Raw genomic sequence first — 14,932 nt, 5'->3', positions numbered from 1 at the left:
GTGCTGGAAGACGGTGACATCTAAAACATGTAGGATAGTGGCTCTCGAGGACCGGGGTTGAGGACCAGCGATCTATAGATATACATACATATACACATGTGCCAATGTGTATAGATATATGTAGACTGTAGACTGTATATCGATCTACAGTTTTATTGTTTGTAGGCAGTGCTGTCCAGTAGTGCACTGCTAGTAATATTACTATAATTAAATTACTTTTTTCCAGTACTAAAGGAGGTTTGGTGCTGACTCCTTGAAGAAACACATTTTCTGCTCAGAGGTTTGAGAAGCTTCTGCTAATGAGATACAATCACTGTTTCACTTGTAAACATTAAGGCCCTGCTAAATGTTTCACTGCAAAGATAAACAAAATGTTAAACACTCTTCTTATATCACATTCTACATTTTATTCAATGAGCTGATCTTTGCTGTTTTTATGAGGGACAATGCAGAAAGTATTACTTTAAAACTCAGAAGAGAGTTCCTTCATATGGATTTTTTGTTTACATGTGTATTATTCACAGTATATTACATACTGTGTCCCATCAGGTGATGAAACACTGCAGTGTTTACAACTCTAGGTTTTCTTCTGCAGAGTTAAGGTAATGTAATGTTCAAATAAAATAAAATGTGTTTAGTTCCCCAAGGAATAATCTGTTCAAGATCAGTTTTTAGGGAAGGAAAATATTAACTTAAAAGTAATGATAAGTAATAATTTTGGAGCAAGTGGGGGGCTGGGTGACCTCAGAATGACCTTTCATTGTTTGTTAATAACTCAAAAACCATAATAGCACAAACGAAAATTTTAACGGCACAAACCAGCACTAATGAATCACAAACAAACGCAACCATTTCCGCTCGATTTAGAGGAAGTGGGGGGCTGCATGACGTCATCGGCTGAAAACAAATCTTCTAATATCTATAAAGCCATAATAGCACAAACGAAAATTTTTATTGCACAAACCAGCACTAACGAAGCACAAACAAACGCCACCATTTTGGTTAATTTTGGAGCAAGTGGGGGGCTGGGTGACCTCTGAATGACCTATAAAAGAATTGTTAATAACTCAATAACTATAATGGCACAAACAAAAATTTTAACGGCACAAACCAGCACTAACGAAGCACAAATGAATGAGTATTTATCCAGAGATTTTTGTTGGGTGGGCGGCAGGTGCTTTTTGCCACTGTCGCCACTCTCACACATATTCACATTCACGTGACATTTGACCGCACGGAGACATGAGGGACCTCGGGAGCTTTCAAATAAAGCCAAATACGTGGTTGCCACAGAAACGGCTATATTGCTCTTGCTCAGATTATTATTATTTTTTAAATTTATTACTAGGACCGAGCCCAGGCATACATGCCGGCGAGGGCCTATTAAAATCGCATGGTTCCATTATTATTAGGTCCAAACCCAGGCATACATGCCGGCGAGGGCCTATTAAAATTGCATGGTGCCATTATTAGGCCCAAGCCCAGACATACATGTCGGCGAGGGCCTATTAAAATCACATGGTTCCGTTATTTTTTTTTTTTTATTTTACTTTTGCCACTTTGAACGCAAATTTGACCTCCTGAACGTTAATGAAAAGTCAATTTTATTTGACCAAAAATTCAAGCGAATTTTTTTATTTGAAGTCGCCAAGAAAAAAATGTACAAAATGACTCAGTGGCGCCCCCTCAAAAATCAAAATACATTACATGGATGGGAGCCCTCCCCAAATTTTTTTCCATGTACAAACATGAAACTTGGTACAGACATAGCCCATGATAGGACAAGTAAAAAATTACATTATGGCCCCGCCCTAAACCCAACAGGAAGTCGGCCATATTAGGTGGAAGTGTGGATTTATAGAATCCCACCCCTCATACTTTCATCATCTCCTCCTAGGGTTTACATCCAATTTGGACCAAACTGGGTGAAAATTGCCTACACACATGTGCGATCAATAGTTACAACATACATTTTTGATCAAATGTTGGGCGTGGCTGTGATGACCTCACAACGAAGCGGCCATTTTTAGAAGTATAAAAGTGTGTATATGTCAAACACAGAGGGTCAGATTGAGTTGGACCCAATGTAACATTTGTGCAGAATGACAACCTGAACACGATGATATGGAACTCGTACAGTTGGATCATAAAATGGCTCTCTCACGCCCCCTGGAGTTTTTGAATTGGAGTGAAAACATTTTTTTGACGTAGGCAAAAAAAAAAATTGACACACATCTCCCTCATACCAAACTGAACCAAATAGCCAATGAGAACATACCCCTATTTACAATCGTGTTTCCATGACAACACCAAAACTGTACCATTCAAATGAATGGGGTTTTGCCACAAGGATGAAAAATTGATGAAACTGATGAAAAACTCTTTGTGTTACACTAATGGTACACAGACTGAAAATTACACTGTGGAAAAGTAGAATTTTCCAGCAAGAAAAATCTTCAAAATATTGAAAAATGACTTGGCCACGCCCCCTCAAAATATGAAAATACATTGTGCAGATGGGAACCCACCCAAAAAAAATTTCAACATAGAAAGATGAAACTTGGTACAGACATAGCCCATGGTAGGACAAGTAAAAAATTACATTATGGCCCTGCCCTAAACCCAGCTGGAAGTTGGCCATATTGGATGGAATTGTGGACCTATAAAATCCCACCCCTCATACTTTCATCATCTCCTCCTAGGGTTTACATCCAATTTGGACCAAACTGGGTGAAAATCACCTACACACACGTGTGATCAAAAGTGATCACCTACATTTTTGATCAAATGTTGGGCATGGCTGTGATGACCTCACAATAAAGCGGCCATTTTCAGAAGTATAAAAGTGTGTATATCTCACACATACAGTGTCAGATTGAGTTGGACCCAATGTAACATTTGTGCAAAATGATAACCTGAACACGATGATATGTAACTCATTTAGTTGGATCGTAAAATGGCTCTCTGGCGCCCCCTACATTTTTTGAATGGGAAAATTTTTTTTTTAACGTAGTCAAGCAAAATTTGGCACAGACATCCCTTACACAATATCCTAATCCAGTCAATGAAAGATGATCCAAATCCAAACTTATTTAATGTTGTAAATAGAAATTTCCAGTTTACCTGGTCGAATACTTTTTCTACATCTAGAGAAATAATTATGGTTTCCAGATTGTGTATGTTTGAATAATCTATGAGGTTAATTAATCTGTGCGTGTTAGTTGACGAGTTTCTACCTTTAATAAGACCTGTTTGATCTGGATATATTATGAAAGGAGTTATTTTCTCTATCCTTCTGGCCAGAGCTTTACTGATTATTTTTAGATCTACATTGATTAGTGAGATTGGGCGGTAACTGGATGGGAATGTGGGGTCTTTTCCTGGTTTTAATAACACAGTAATGTTAGCTACGTTCATATTTGTAGGTATTTTGTTTTTCTCCTTTATTTCTAATATCATTTTGTAGAAAGTGGGTGCCAGAATAGTCCAGAATTCTTTGGAAAACCATCTGATCCTGGGGCTTTATTATTGGGCATATGTTGGAGAGCTTCTTGGAGTTCACCAACAGATGGAGATGAGTCCAGAGATGTTCTCTGTTCCTCTTGTAATTGTGGTAGATTGATGTTGCTGAAAAACTGATCAATATCATCATCTGATGGGTCTATTTGTGATGTGTATAATGCTTTATAGAAATCCCTGAAAGTGCTATTTATTTTGTCGGGGTCATGGCTAATATTTCCTGCTGGATCTTTAACGGAGTAAATAGTTGTTTTCTCTTTGTTTTTAGTTGATTCACCAAAAATTTCTCAGATTTGTTTCTATGTCCAAAGTTCTCCAAGTGAAGCCTTTGCACTAAGAATTGCGTTTTCTTATTTATTATTTCATTCAGTTCCAGTTTAGCTTTCCTTATATTGTTCAGCGTGTGCTCATCTGGGGTGGCAGAGTAGGCCTCCTCTAATGATTTCATTTTTCCTTCTAACTCAGATATTTTAAGTCTCTTTCTTTTTCTTATGAGAGGAGAAGGAGATTATTTTCCCACGCATTATGTTCCTGGTAACTCATTGTTTTCTATATATATGGACCATTCTCTTTTAAAGTAGCTGATAAACTCAGGATCTTTAAGTAATGATGTATTAAATCTCCAGTTATGAGTTGGTGGCTTGATGTTCTTATTAACCAGAGTGAGTGACACTGGTGCGTGGTCGCTGACTGTGATAGGGTGAATTTTGGTTTCAGATATATCACTCATCAGTGAGCTGCTGGTTAGGAAGTAATCTAATCTAGAATAAGAGTGGTGGACTGAGGAGAAGAGGGTGTATTCCCTGACATTGGGATGGTGAGAGCGCCAAGTATCGCAAAGACCAAAATCCGTCATGTATTGTTCAACAACATCTGAGGATTGGTCATGTCTGATATATTCAGTGCCAATGAAAACGCAACACTTGAAGATTCTTATATTTTTTTAAATCGATGAGGATTTTTATTCCATAAGATCTTTGGAATTAATCATAGGTCATTTCTATACAGTAAAAATTAAAAAATCACATCTAAATTTGTTGACAAAAAATAAGGATAAAGAAAGAAACTCAAGGACCCCCAAAACTAAAAGTCACAAAGTGGTCCCGGAGGTGCTGCAGCTCAATGTAGCGATCCTGCTGTGGTGTGGTCACACGTGCTCGTCCAGGGCGAGGTCTGTCTGCAGTTGAGCCAGTTTCTTCATGCCTCTGTTGCATCCTGACTATGGTGGACACATTGCATCCAAAACGGCACGCCACCTGCTGAGCAGAGATTCTGGCCTCCAGGAGCCCCATAGCATGGCATCTTTGGTCACGTGTCAGTCTAGGCATCGCTGAGTTATTGCAAATGACTTCCGTGCTTTTCAGCTTGCCTTTATATACAGAACATGACCACTCCTTAACTGACCACAATTCCATAAGTTGAGCAGTTCATTGCTGAGCAATGAGTAAAACAAGTCTTATGAATACAGACAAGTTCATTCAAGCGTGACAATAGCTCAACCCATGTCAGGTTGTTAAGAAATTGTCTGGGATTATTTTATACAGGTGAAACTTAAACATACTGATGCAGCTCAGGAACAATAAAACACATTCAAGTGTTGCGTTTTCATTGGCACTGAGTATATTTCCAGTGGGACTCAGCCTGTCAACTCCTGGGTCCAGAACTGTGTTGAAGTCCCCTCCGATAATGAATGTGCAATATGAGTGATCATAGAGTGATGTGAAAAAGGAGTGAAAAAAGGAGGGGTCGTCAACATTTGGTCCATATAAATTTGCAATACATAACTTAACATTTTGAGTTGACAATTTAACTATAATAAATTTGCCCTCTGGGTCTGTGATTGTTCTGTCAATGTCAAAGTTTAGTCTTCTGTTGATGAGAATTGCTATGCCTCTCTGCCTCGAATTGAAATATGCTGAGTATACATGTGGAAATTGCGCTGTATGACGTGTGTCTATAGATGTATGTGATAAGTGAGTTTCCTGTAGTAAGACAATATCTGCCTTTAAATCCTGCAGCTGATTGAAAATCTTGGTTCTCTTCACCCTGGTACCAGCTCCATACACATTTCAGGAGACAAACTTCAGTGTACCCATGATCTGATTGGCATTAGTTACATTTGATGCATGCAGATCTGTTGTAATCCCACATGCATACTTAATGCATGTGGGATGCATTAAGTATGCACAATCCACACAACACACACACTTAGTGTGTGTTGTGTGGATTGTGGAGACATGCTATTGTGCATCCATGTATTTTCTAACGTCAATCTACCTCTGTTCTGGTTAATACATGTATATAACATGAGGTTGTCCTTATACAGGAAAATGTGAGGGAGAGGAAAAGTGAAAAGAAAGGGGAGTGAGAGTGAAATAAAAAGAGAAAAAACACATCACCGTTGTGAGCGTGTGTGACATGGAGACAGGCAGTGGGTTAGTGACTTGTCACTGATTTACATTGGCATTAATGTTAGTTCATTAATTTATTGTCCTTAAGTCCGTGTGTTTGTGTGAGTAAACTTGTACTTCACCTTATTGGTAGAGCCAAGGAGTGGTGCTCTGGTCCCGGTATAACTGACCGTTGACAAATAATATATCCACAGCGATAAATGAATACATTTTAATCTAACTCACAGGACTATTTTAAGAGTTTATGTGGGCTTTTTTTCCCCAAATGTGTCAAAGATGCTTGTTTGCTGAATGTTCCTTAAATACTCTGAACACTGTAGTTCTGTTTTTTGTTTTTTTTTTCAAATATTGCTAATGATCTTTATTTGTTGCCTTGGTCCTTTTCTTAGACCCATTGTGTTATTCAAGGTAAAACTCAAGTTACTGTAGGTAAGACAAATCACTTATGACAAGAATTTTCAAGAATGTTCAACCTTATGTCTTAAATTAAAAAAAAAGTCAACTATAGGTTATGCCTTTCATGTTGGGTAAGGGTTAGCCCAGGGGCTCTGATGAGCAGTTTAAGATTTTAAGTTTATTGCCATAGTCTAAAGTGGACACTTCAGGGCTGTTTCTGTTTGCTACTAGAAGTCTCTTCTCAGTGTCACTCAACAGGGTTTATTTTCTTTTTTTCCTCATTTTTTTAAAAGTAGCAGTATTCATGTTGACATTGCTCTTTGAAGTAAATATATTTGATTTTGTTTCTAAGTTTTTGTTGCTTATTTTGCATAATATTGACATTAATGCACATCTTAAGCAATTGTCTATAACCCTGAGAATAATGCAGTTCATTGGAATTAATATTGACCGATATTTTATGAAACCGATAAATTTAGTTATTATATAATTTACTGTATCTGTCTACAGTAGTCTGTGAGAAGTTAAAGTAACAACCTAAACAGAATATTATTGTAATTTCCCATTAATCACAGAAATAATGCTGCATTTATTTTTTTTTTTACTGTATTAGACTGTGAAATGATTTAACAATGTGAATACAGAAATATACTGTATTTCTGGTTTACAGACTACTACCGTAAAGTAATTTTACATATTAATACAGTAAAAACAACAGTATATTGCTGCCTGCTCTTTACTGTAAATTACAGAAATACAGAAATGTACCATTTTTCTGGTTTACAGACTACTACCGTAAATTAATTTTACATATGAATACCGTAAAAATAACGGTATACTGCTGGCGTCTCTGCTGCCAGCTCTTTACTGTTATTTACAGGAAAATCTTTTACAGTGTAGATATAGAGCAAGCACTGTGTGATGATCTAGTAATCTCTGACATACCATTCATTAGTTCAACTGTTAAGCATCATAAATGTTTTAAAAGTGTGAACATCAGCTCAACTCTGACAGCCTGGTGGGAATTTCTTAAAATAAACAAATGTTCACTCATTCCATGTAAGCGGACACCCATCTGGAACAACCCTGACATCCTGCAAAATAAAAGAATGATAAACTTTACTCAATGGAAGGACAAAGGAATAACACACTTAGAAAATATCATAGTGGATGGAAACTTTGTGCCATTTGACACGCTGACTTTGCATGTACTGCATGTACACCTGTCCAGAGGTTTTGGCTTCAGGTATGTGAGGACCTGTCAACATGGGTCAGATGGAATATCCCAGCCCACCCCACACTGTGTTTACTAGGTGCCCTGGGCCACACCAACATGGATACTAACACCTCACACATGGTCCTCACTGTTTTATTCATCGCAAAGAAAACTATCCTTGTGAATTGGAACACAAAAGCCAATCTGAGCATTAACCAGTTTAGGAACCTTCTATTAGTTCACATACACTATATTGCCAAAAGTATTTGCTCACCTGCCTTGACTCGCATATGAGTTTAAGTGACATCCCATTCCTAGTCTATAGGGTTCAATATGACGTCGGTCCACCCTTTGCAGCTATAACAGCTTCAACTCTTCTGGGAAGGCTGTCCACAAGGTTTAGGAGTGTGTTCATGGGAATTTTTGACCATTCTTCCAGAAGCGCATTTGTGAGGTCATGCACTGATGTTGGACAAGAAGGCCTGGCTCTCAGTCTGCGCTCTAATTCATCCCAAAGGTGTTCTATCGGGTTGAGGTCAGGACTCTGTGCAGGCCAGTCAAGTTCATCCACAGCAGACTCTGTCATCCATGTCTCTATGGACCTTGCTTTGTGCACTGGTGCACAGTCATGTTGGAAGAGGAAGGGGCCAGTGTTACCGGCACCAGGTCTAGGGGAATCTGGACCGGCAACAAAGGTTGCACAGGCCAGGGTGCACCGTGCAGCCAACAAAATGAAAAGGTGTGAACTGTGGATTAACGAGAGAGGACAACAAGTTAGCGCTTCGCTTCAGTCACCGCTCATTTAACACTGAAAAAAACTGCATAAAATTCAGTTACTTGTTAGCCATTTAAAAGCTTCTTGGTTTAACGTTCATCATCCACATTTATACAAAAGTATATTACACAAACAAAATCAATGCAAAAATCCAATTAGCAAGAAACCATATCAAACCCAAAGCAAATTACATACACATGAGCTCAAAATAATTTAAATTATATTTCACATAAACAAGAATTGACTCAATTATAACATGAAACTGTACAGAAACAATACCACCCAAAACGCACATCCACTGAACTCAAATACTCACATTCACTCACACTTCAACAAACACAATACAACAACACTCGTACCACGTGGACATGATGATGACAAAATCCCCCCGCAACGGCCACCCATGTTACCCCAAGGTAATATCTGCAAATTACTATCACAAAAACACTTTGGCCAACAGAAACCCACGGCGGCAACAAGATGGCGGTCACGACCGGGACACAGACCGACAAAAACATCTTCTGCACTCGAAATGCATACCAAAACACCATTCCAAACTCCACCGAACAGGCCATGAAACATCAACACCACATATTCAATGAAACAAACCATAGAAAAACAAGTCTAACCATACCTGTGGATTAATGAGAGAGGACAACAAGTTAACGTTGTCACCGCTCATTTAATACTGAGCTGCGCATGAGTGGAACACAGACCTGAAGTCTCCCTCGCAAATCTACAGTGGGACTACAGTGCCATCTACTGACGCACTACAGTATTGCCCAATGTCAAAACTGTAATTCTACCTGGACCATTTTAAATAGTCAGCAAAAAAAAAAAGTGGGGGGTGTCTGTTTCAATAACAAAAAACATATATACATGTAGCATTTGCCACCTACTACACCAGCTCCAAACTGTTCCCACAAAGTTGGGAGGATGGAATTGTCCAAAATTTCTTGGTATGCTGAAGCATTCACAGTTCCTTTCACTGGAACTAAGGGGCCAAGCCCAGCTCCTGAAAAACAACCCCACACCATAATCCCCCCTCCACCAAACTTTACACTTGGCACAATGCGGTCCGACAAGTATCGTTCTCCTGGCAACCGCCAAACCCAGACCCGTCCATCAGATTGCCAGATGGAGAAGTGCAATTGGTCACTCCAGAGAACGCGCCTCCACTGCTCTAGAGTCCAGTGGCGGCGTGCTTTACACCACTGCATCCAGCACTTTGCATTGCACTTGGTGATGTATAGCTTGGATGCAGCTGCTCGGCTATGGAAACCCATTCCATGAAGCTCTCTGTGCACTGTTCTTGAGCTAATCTGAAGGCCACATAAAGTTTGGAGGTCTGTAGTGATTGACACTGCAGAAAGATGGTGACCTCTTCGCACTATGCGCCTCAGCATCCGCTGACCTCGCTCCATCAGTTTACGTGGCCTACCACTTCATGGCTAAATTGCTGTCGTTCCCAAACACTTCCACTTTCTCATAACACAGCTGACAGTTGACTGTGGAATATTCAGGAGTGAGGAAATTTCACGACTGGATTTGTTGCACAGGTGGCATCCTATCACAGTTCCACGCTGGAATTCACTGAGCTCCTGAGAGTGACCCATTCTTTCACAAGTGTTTGTAAAAGCAGTCTGCATGCCTAGGTGCTTGATTTTATACACCTGTGGCCATGGAAGTGATTGGAACACCTGATTCTGATTATTTGGATGGGTGAGCCAATACTTTTGGCAATATAGTGTATGTCAAATAATGAAAAGGTTTGATGGTTGATATCACGTGTACAGAGCTGGACAAAAGCAGCTAACTAACAACATGTAGGCTAACTAACAAGTTAGCTAGCTGCATGTTAGAGTGTGTGCAACTGCACTACTTGAATTATGTTAATTATGGGGCTGGGCAAGTTAACGTGTTATTACTGCATTAATGCATTCATTGAATAATGCTGACTTTTTTTTTTTTATCTCACGTTGTTGCCGTTTTATTATTGTTCTGCCTTTCAAGCAAGTCTTAGTTCATTTATACATACGGACTCTTATTTTGAAACACTGCGGTCAAGCCAGCTGACTCTCCGTTTTTTTATGGTCAAGCCAGCTGACTCTCCTTTTTGCGAAGTCAAACCAGCCGCTCCAACATTTCAAGTGCTCCCGTATTACAGACTTTACGGTAAATACACGGTGGTGGTTGAGAAAGTCAGTGCTAGGATGCTACAGCGTGGACCATCTTCCGGTTTTCAAAATAAAATGTGGGTTATTGATGGGCAATAAACAGACGTGTCAGTGTGAGTCTTCACTGGTTTTTAACCATTATATCGTCCGCGGTGACTTGCCGTATGTGTTTGCTGGCAGCGGTGATTCAGGATACACCCCAGACCCTTTGAAAAGATTAAAACATTTTGTTTCCATCTCTTCCATAAATGTTTATCTTGTATTGAGCTAAAATGCTAACGTTTACAATGTTAATTTCATTAAAAATAAGGAAATTATTCAAATGTAATAAAAAGAGGTGTAACTCAACCAGCCCATGTAGTACTATGATCCTGCACTGATTTTGAGTCAATAGGTCACATGACCTGGAAGCTATTGAGCTAAAATGCTAATATTTCCATTTTAAAAAATCATTAAAAATAGCAACAGTGTTAAAACATCACAAAAATGACCGTAACTCATTCAGCCAGTACCGTACTACAATCCTGCAGTGATTTTGGGTCAATAGGTCACATGACCTGGAAGCTATTGAGCTAAAATGCTAATGCTAAGTTACACCTCTTTTTATTACATTTGAATAATTTCCTTATTTTTAATTAAATTAACATTGTAAATGTTAGCATTTTAGCTCAATACAAGATAAACATTTATTGAGGAGATGGAAACAAAATGTTTTAATTTGTTCAAAGGGTCTGGGGTGTATCCTGAAGCACCGCTGCCAGCAAACACGTACGACAAGTCACCGCGGACGATATAATGGTTAAAAAACAGTGAAGACTCACACTGACACGTCTGTTTATTGCCCATCAATAACCCACATTTTATTTTGAAAACCGGAAAATGGTCCACGCTGTAGCATCCTAGCACTGACTTTCTCAACCACCACCGTGTATTTACCGTAAAGTCTGTAATACGGGAGCACTTGAGATGTTGGAGCGGCTGGTTTGACTTCGCAAAAAGGAGAGTCAGCTGGCTTGACAGCAGTCATCCGCACCAGGAGGTAGCCGCCGACCCCGGCAACCAGGCACCAGCGACACAGTGCCGCATCCCAACCAGTGGGAGAGGGCCAACTGGGACCCCCACCCACCAGAAAGGAGCAGACCCCAGTGAAAGAAGGCGCCGCAGCCGCCGGAGTCCACAGCCGCCCCCCCGGCACAGAGGGCTCCATCTGATGACACACCGGAGAATAAGAAACATTAAAAAGTTATAAAAGAATTGATTAAAAGAAGCTAAATTTAAGACATATGAAAATAATAAAAATATTAAACATTAAAATGAAAAAACGGAAGCAGTTGTTAGAATGTCATTTTTGCCTTCTCTACTCAAAAAAACAAAACAAAAAAACACTAAAAACAACTAAGAAATAAGTGGTTCTTGGCTGTGTTGTTAAAAGTCTTATTAGGTCATGAAAGTTCTGCTTGAGAAAAAACATCCTTGTCTCAAAATGACCAAAACAGCTTTTCTTTTGAAACGCCCAAAAATGACATTGTATCCAGCTCTACTAAGAAAGAAAGGAAAGCACTTAAAACAAGTCAGAAATAAGTGGTTTATTGCTATTTTGTAAAAGTCTTATCAGGTCATGAAGTTCTGCTTGAGGAAAAACATCCTTGTCTCAGAGTGACCAAAACAGTTTTTCGTGATAAACGCTCAAAAATGACATTTTTGCCTTCTCTACTAAGAAAAACAAAAAAAAACACTAAAAACAAGTAAGAAATAAGTGGTTCTTGGCTTTGTTGTCAAAGTCTTATTAAGTCATGAACGTTTTGCTTGAGAAAAAACATGCTTTTCTCAAAGTGACCAAAAACAGCTTCTTTTTTGTCTGAAACACTCAAAAATGACATTTTTGCCTTTTTTTAATCAGAAAAGCATGAAAACACTACAAATAAGTCAAAAAATGAGTGGTGTATGGCTGTTTTGTCAAAGTCTTGTCAGACAATAAGTTCTGCTTGAGAAAAAACATCCTTGTCTCAAAGTGACCAAAACAGCTTCTTTTCGTTAGAAACACTTAAAAAAGATATTTCTGCCTTTTCTAATCAGAAAAGCATGAAAACACTAAAAACAAGTCAAAAATGAGAAGTTTATGTCTGTTTTGTCAAAGTCTTAAAAGACCATGAAGTTCGGCTTGAGAAAAAACATCCTTGTCTCAAAGTGACCAAAACATCTTCTTTTCGTGAGAAACGCTCAAAAATGACATTTTTTGCCTTCGCTACTCAGAAAAAAAAACAAAAAAAACACTGAAAACAAGTAAGAAATAAGTGATTCTTGGCTACGTTGTCAAAGTCATGAAAGTTCTGCTTGAGAAAAAAATATCCTTGTCTCAAAGTGACCAAAACAGCTTCTTTTCGTCTGAAACGCCCAAATATGACATTTTATACAGCTCTACTAAGAAAAGAAGGAAAAACTAAAAACAAGTCAGAAATAAGTGGTTTATTGCTATTTTGTCAAAGTCTTATCAGGTCATGAAGTTCTGCTTGAGAAAAAACATCCTTGTCTCAGAGTGACCGAAACAAGCTTCTTATCATGTGAAGCGTTCAAAATGATATTGTTGCCTTTTCTAATCAGAAAAGCATGAAAACACTAAAAACAAGTAAAAATCAGTGGTTTATGGCTGTTTTTTCCAAGTCTTATCAGACAATGAAGTTCTCCTTCAGAAAAAACATCCTTGTCTCAAAGTGACCAAAACAGCTTCTTTTCGTGTGAAACACTAAAAAAGATTAAATCTAAGTCAATTTCTTCTCAGCCTTCTTTTATTTTATTTTTTTCCCCCATGGTTATCAAAAGGGCGCATTTCTTTCGGCGCCGAGAATTTCACTGTTTTCGGTTCCACTGCAACTAGTGCTGAAGTGTGTGGTACATGCGTTCTCCAAAAGATCTGGACATTGTGGTTAGCCCGGAGCCCGGAGCCCGGATCATGGAGCTTGGATCCTGGAGCCTGGAGCCTGGAGCCTGGAGCCTGGAGCCTGGAGCCTGGAGCCTGGAGCCTGGAGCCTGGAGCCTGGAGCCTGGAGCCTGGAGCCCGGAGCATGGAAATGACCCCGAGCCTGGAGCCCAGAGCCCAAAGCTTGGAGTCCAGAGCCTGGGAATGACCCCGAGCCTGGAGCACGGAGCCTGGAGCCTGGAATCCGGAGCGTGGAGCCTGGAACTCACATCAAAGAGCAAGGAACTCACCCGTAGCCCGGTACCCAGAGTCTGGATCAAACCCCAAGCCCGGAATCTCTAGCCTGAAGCCTTGAGCCCAGAGCCTGGAACTGATCCCGAGAAGCGGAACCAGGAGTGCGGAGCCTGGGGCCTTGAGACTTGAGCCCGGAGCCCGGAACCTGGAGCCCAGAGAACAGAGCCTGAAGCCTGGCACTGACACTGAGCCTGGAGCTCTTAGCCCGGAGCCTGGAGCCTTGAGCACAGATCCTGGAACTGACCTTGAGTCCTGAGCCTGGAGCCTGGAGCCTGGAGCCTGGAGCCTGGAGCCCGGAACCTTTTGCGCAGAGCCCAGAGCCTGCAGCCTGGAGCCTCTAAACCAAATCCCGGAGCTTGGAACATACCTCGAGCCCCGAGCCCCGAGCCCCGAGCCCCGAGCCCCGAGCCCCGAGCCCTGAGCCCCGAGCCCCAAGCCTGGATCTGACCCCAAACCCAGGCCCTCGAGCACGGAGCGTGGAGCCTGTAGCACAGAGCCCGGAGACCGGAGCCCGGAGTCTGGTGTCTGGTTCCTGAAACTGACTCGGAGCCTATAGCATTGAGCCTGGAGCCTCTAGCCTAGAGCTTGGAGCCTGGAGCGTGTGGGTCATTCCAGAATTGGAGGACATTTGGGCTTCAAAATTCTTGAAAAATAAACCTTCACTTTTCTAATTTTCCATTATATATTCATCAATAATTGGTAATAAACTATCAAAGGCTTGATTGGCTCAGCTTACACATCAATGGTACAATTTTTATTACATGATTTATTTGGTGTTTGTAATACTTGGTGCAACCCTGTTACCAACACTAAGGAACCTGAAAAAAGTGCATTAATTAATTTCTTAAATGTAATTCCTTTTCCATTAAGTAAAGAAAGTAACATTCTCTCTGAATAACCATTTGGTTTCACATATGACTTGATTTAAATTAATTTTAGCAACTTTCAAAATCTCTCGGCCAACTTTTCAATAGTGGCATGTTTCACTTTAACAATTTCAGTATTTATTTCACAATATTTACTCTGACATATGTTGCATATAATTACATAAACTCTTTAAAGGGCAATGGGTTGAACACTTTTGAGCTGAGAAAGTAATTTATGATTATTTTCAATTAAAATGATATGGTAACAGGGTTGAAATTAGGGTAACATGAAGTAACAAGGATGTCTAGCTACATTATTTCTGATTATAGATCATTATATAAAAGTGACAAATGCTCAAGA

Source organism: Sphaeramia orbicularis, chromosome 9 (genome assembly GCF_902148855.1).
Source record: "Sphaeramia orbicularis chromosome 9, fSphaOr1.1, whole genome shotgun sequence".
NCBI classification, from domain to species: Eukaryota; Metazoa; Chordata; class Actinopteri; order Kurtiformes; family Apogonidae; genus Sphaeramia; species Sphaeramia orbicularis.
This window is presented reverse-complemented; position numbering follows the sequence as displayed.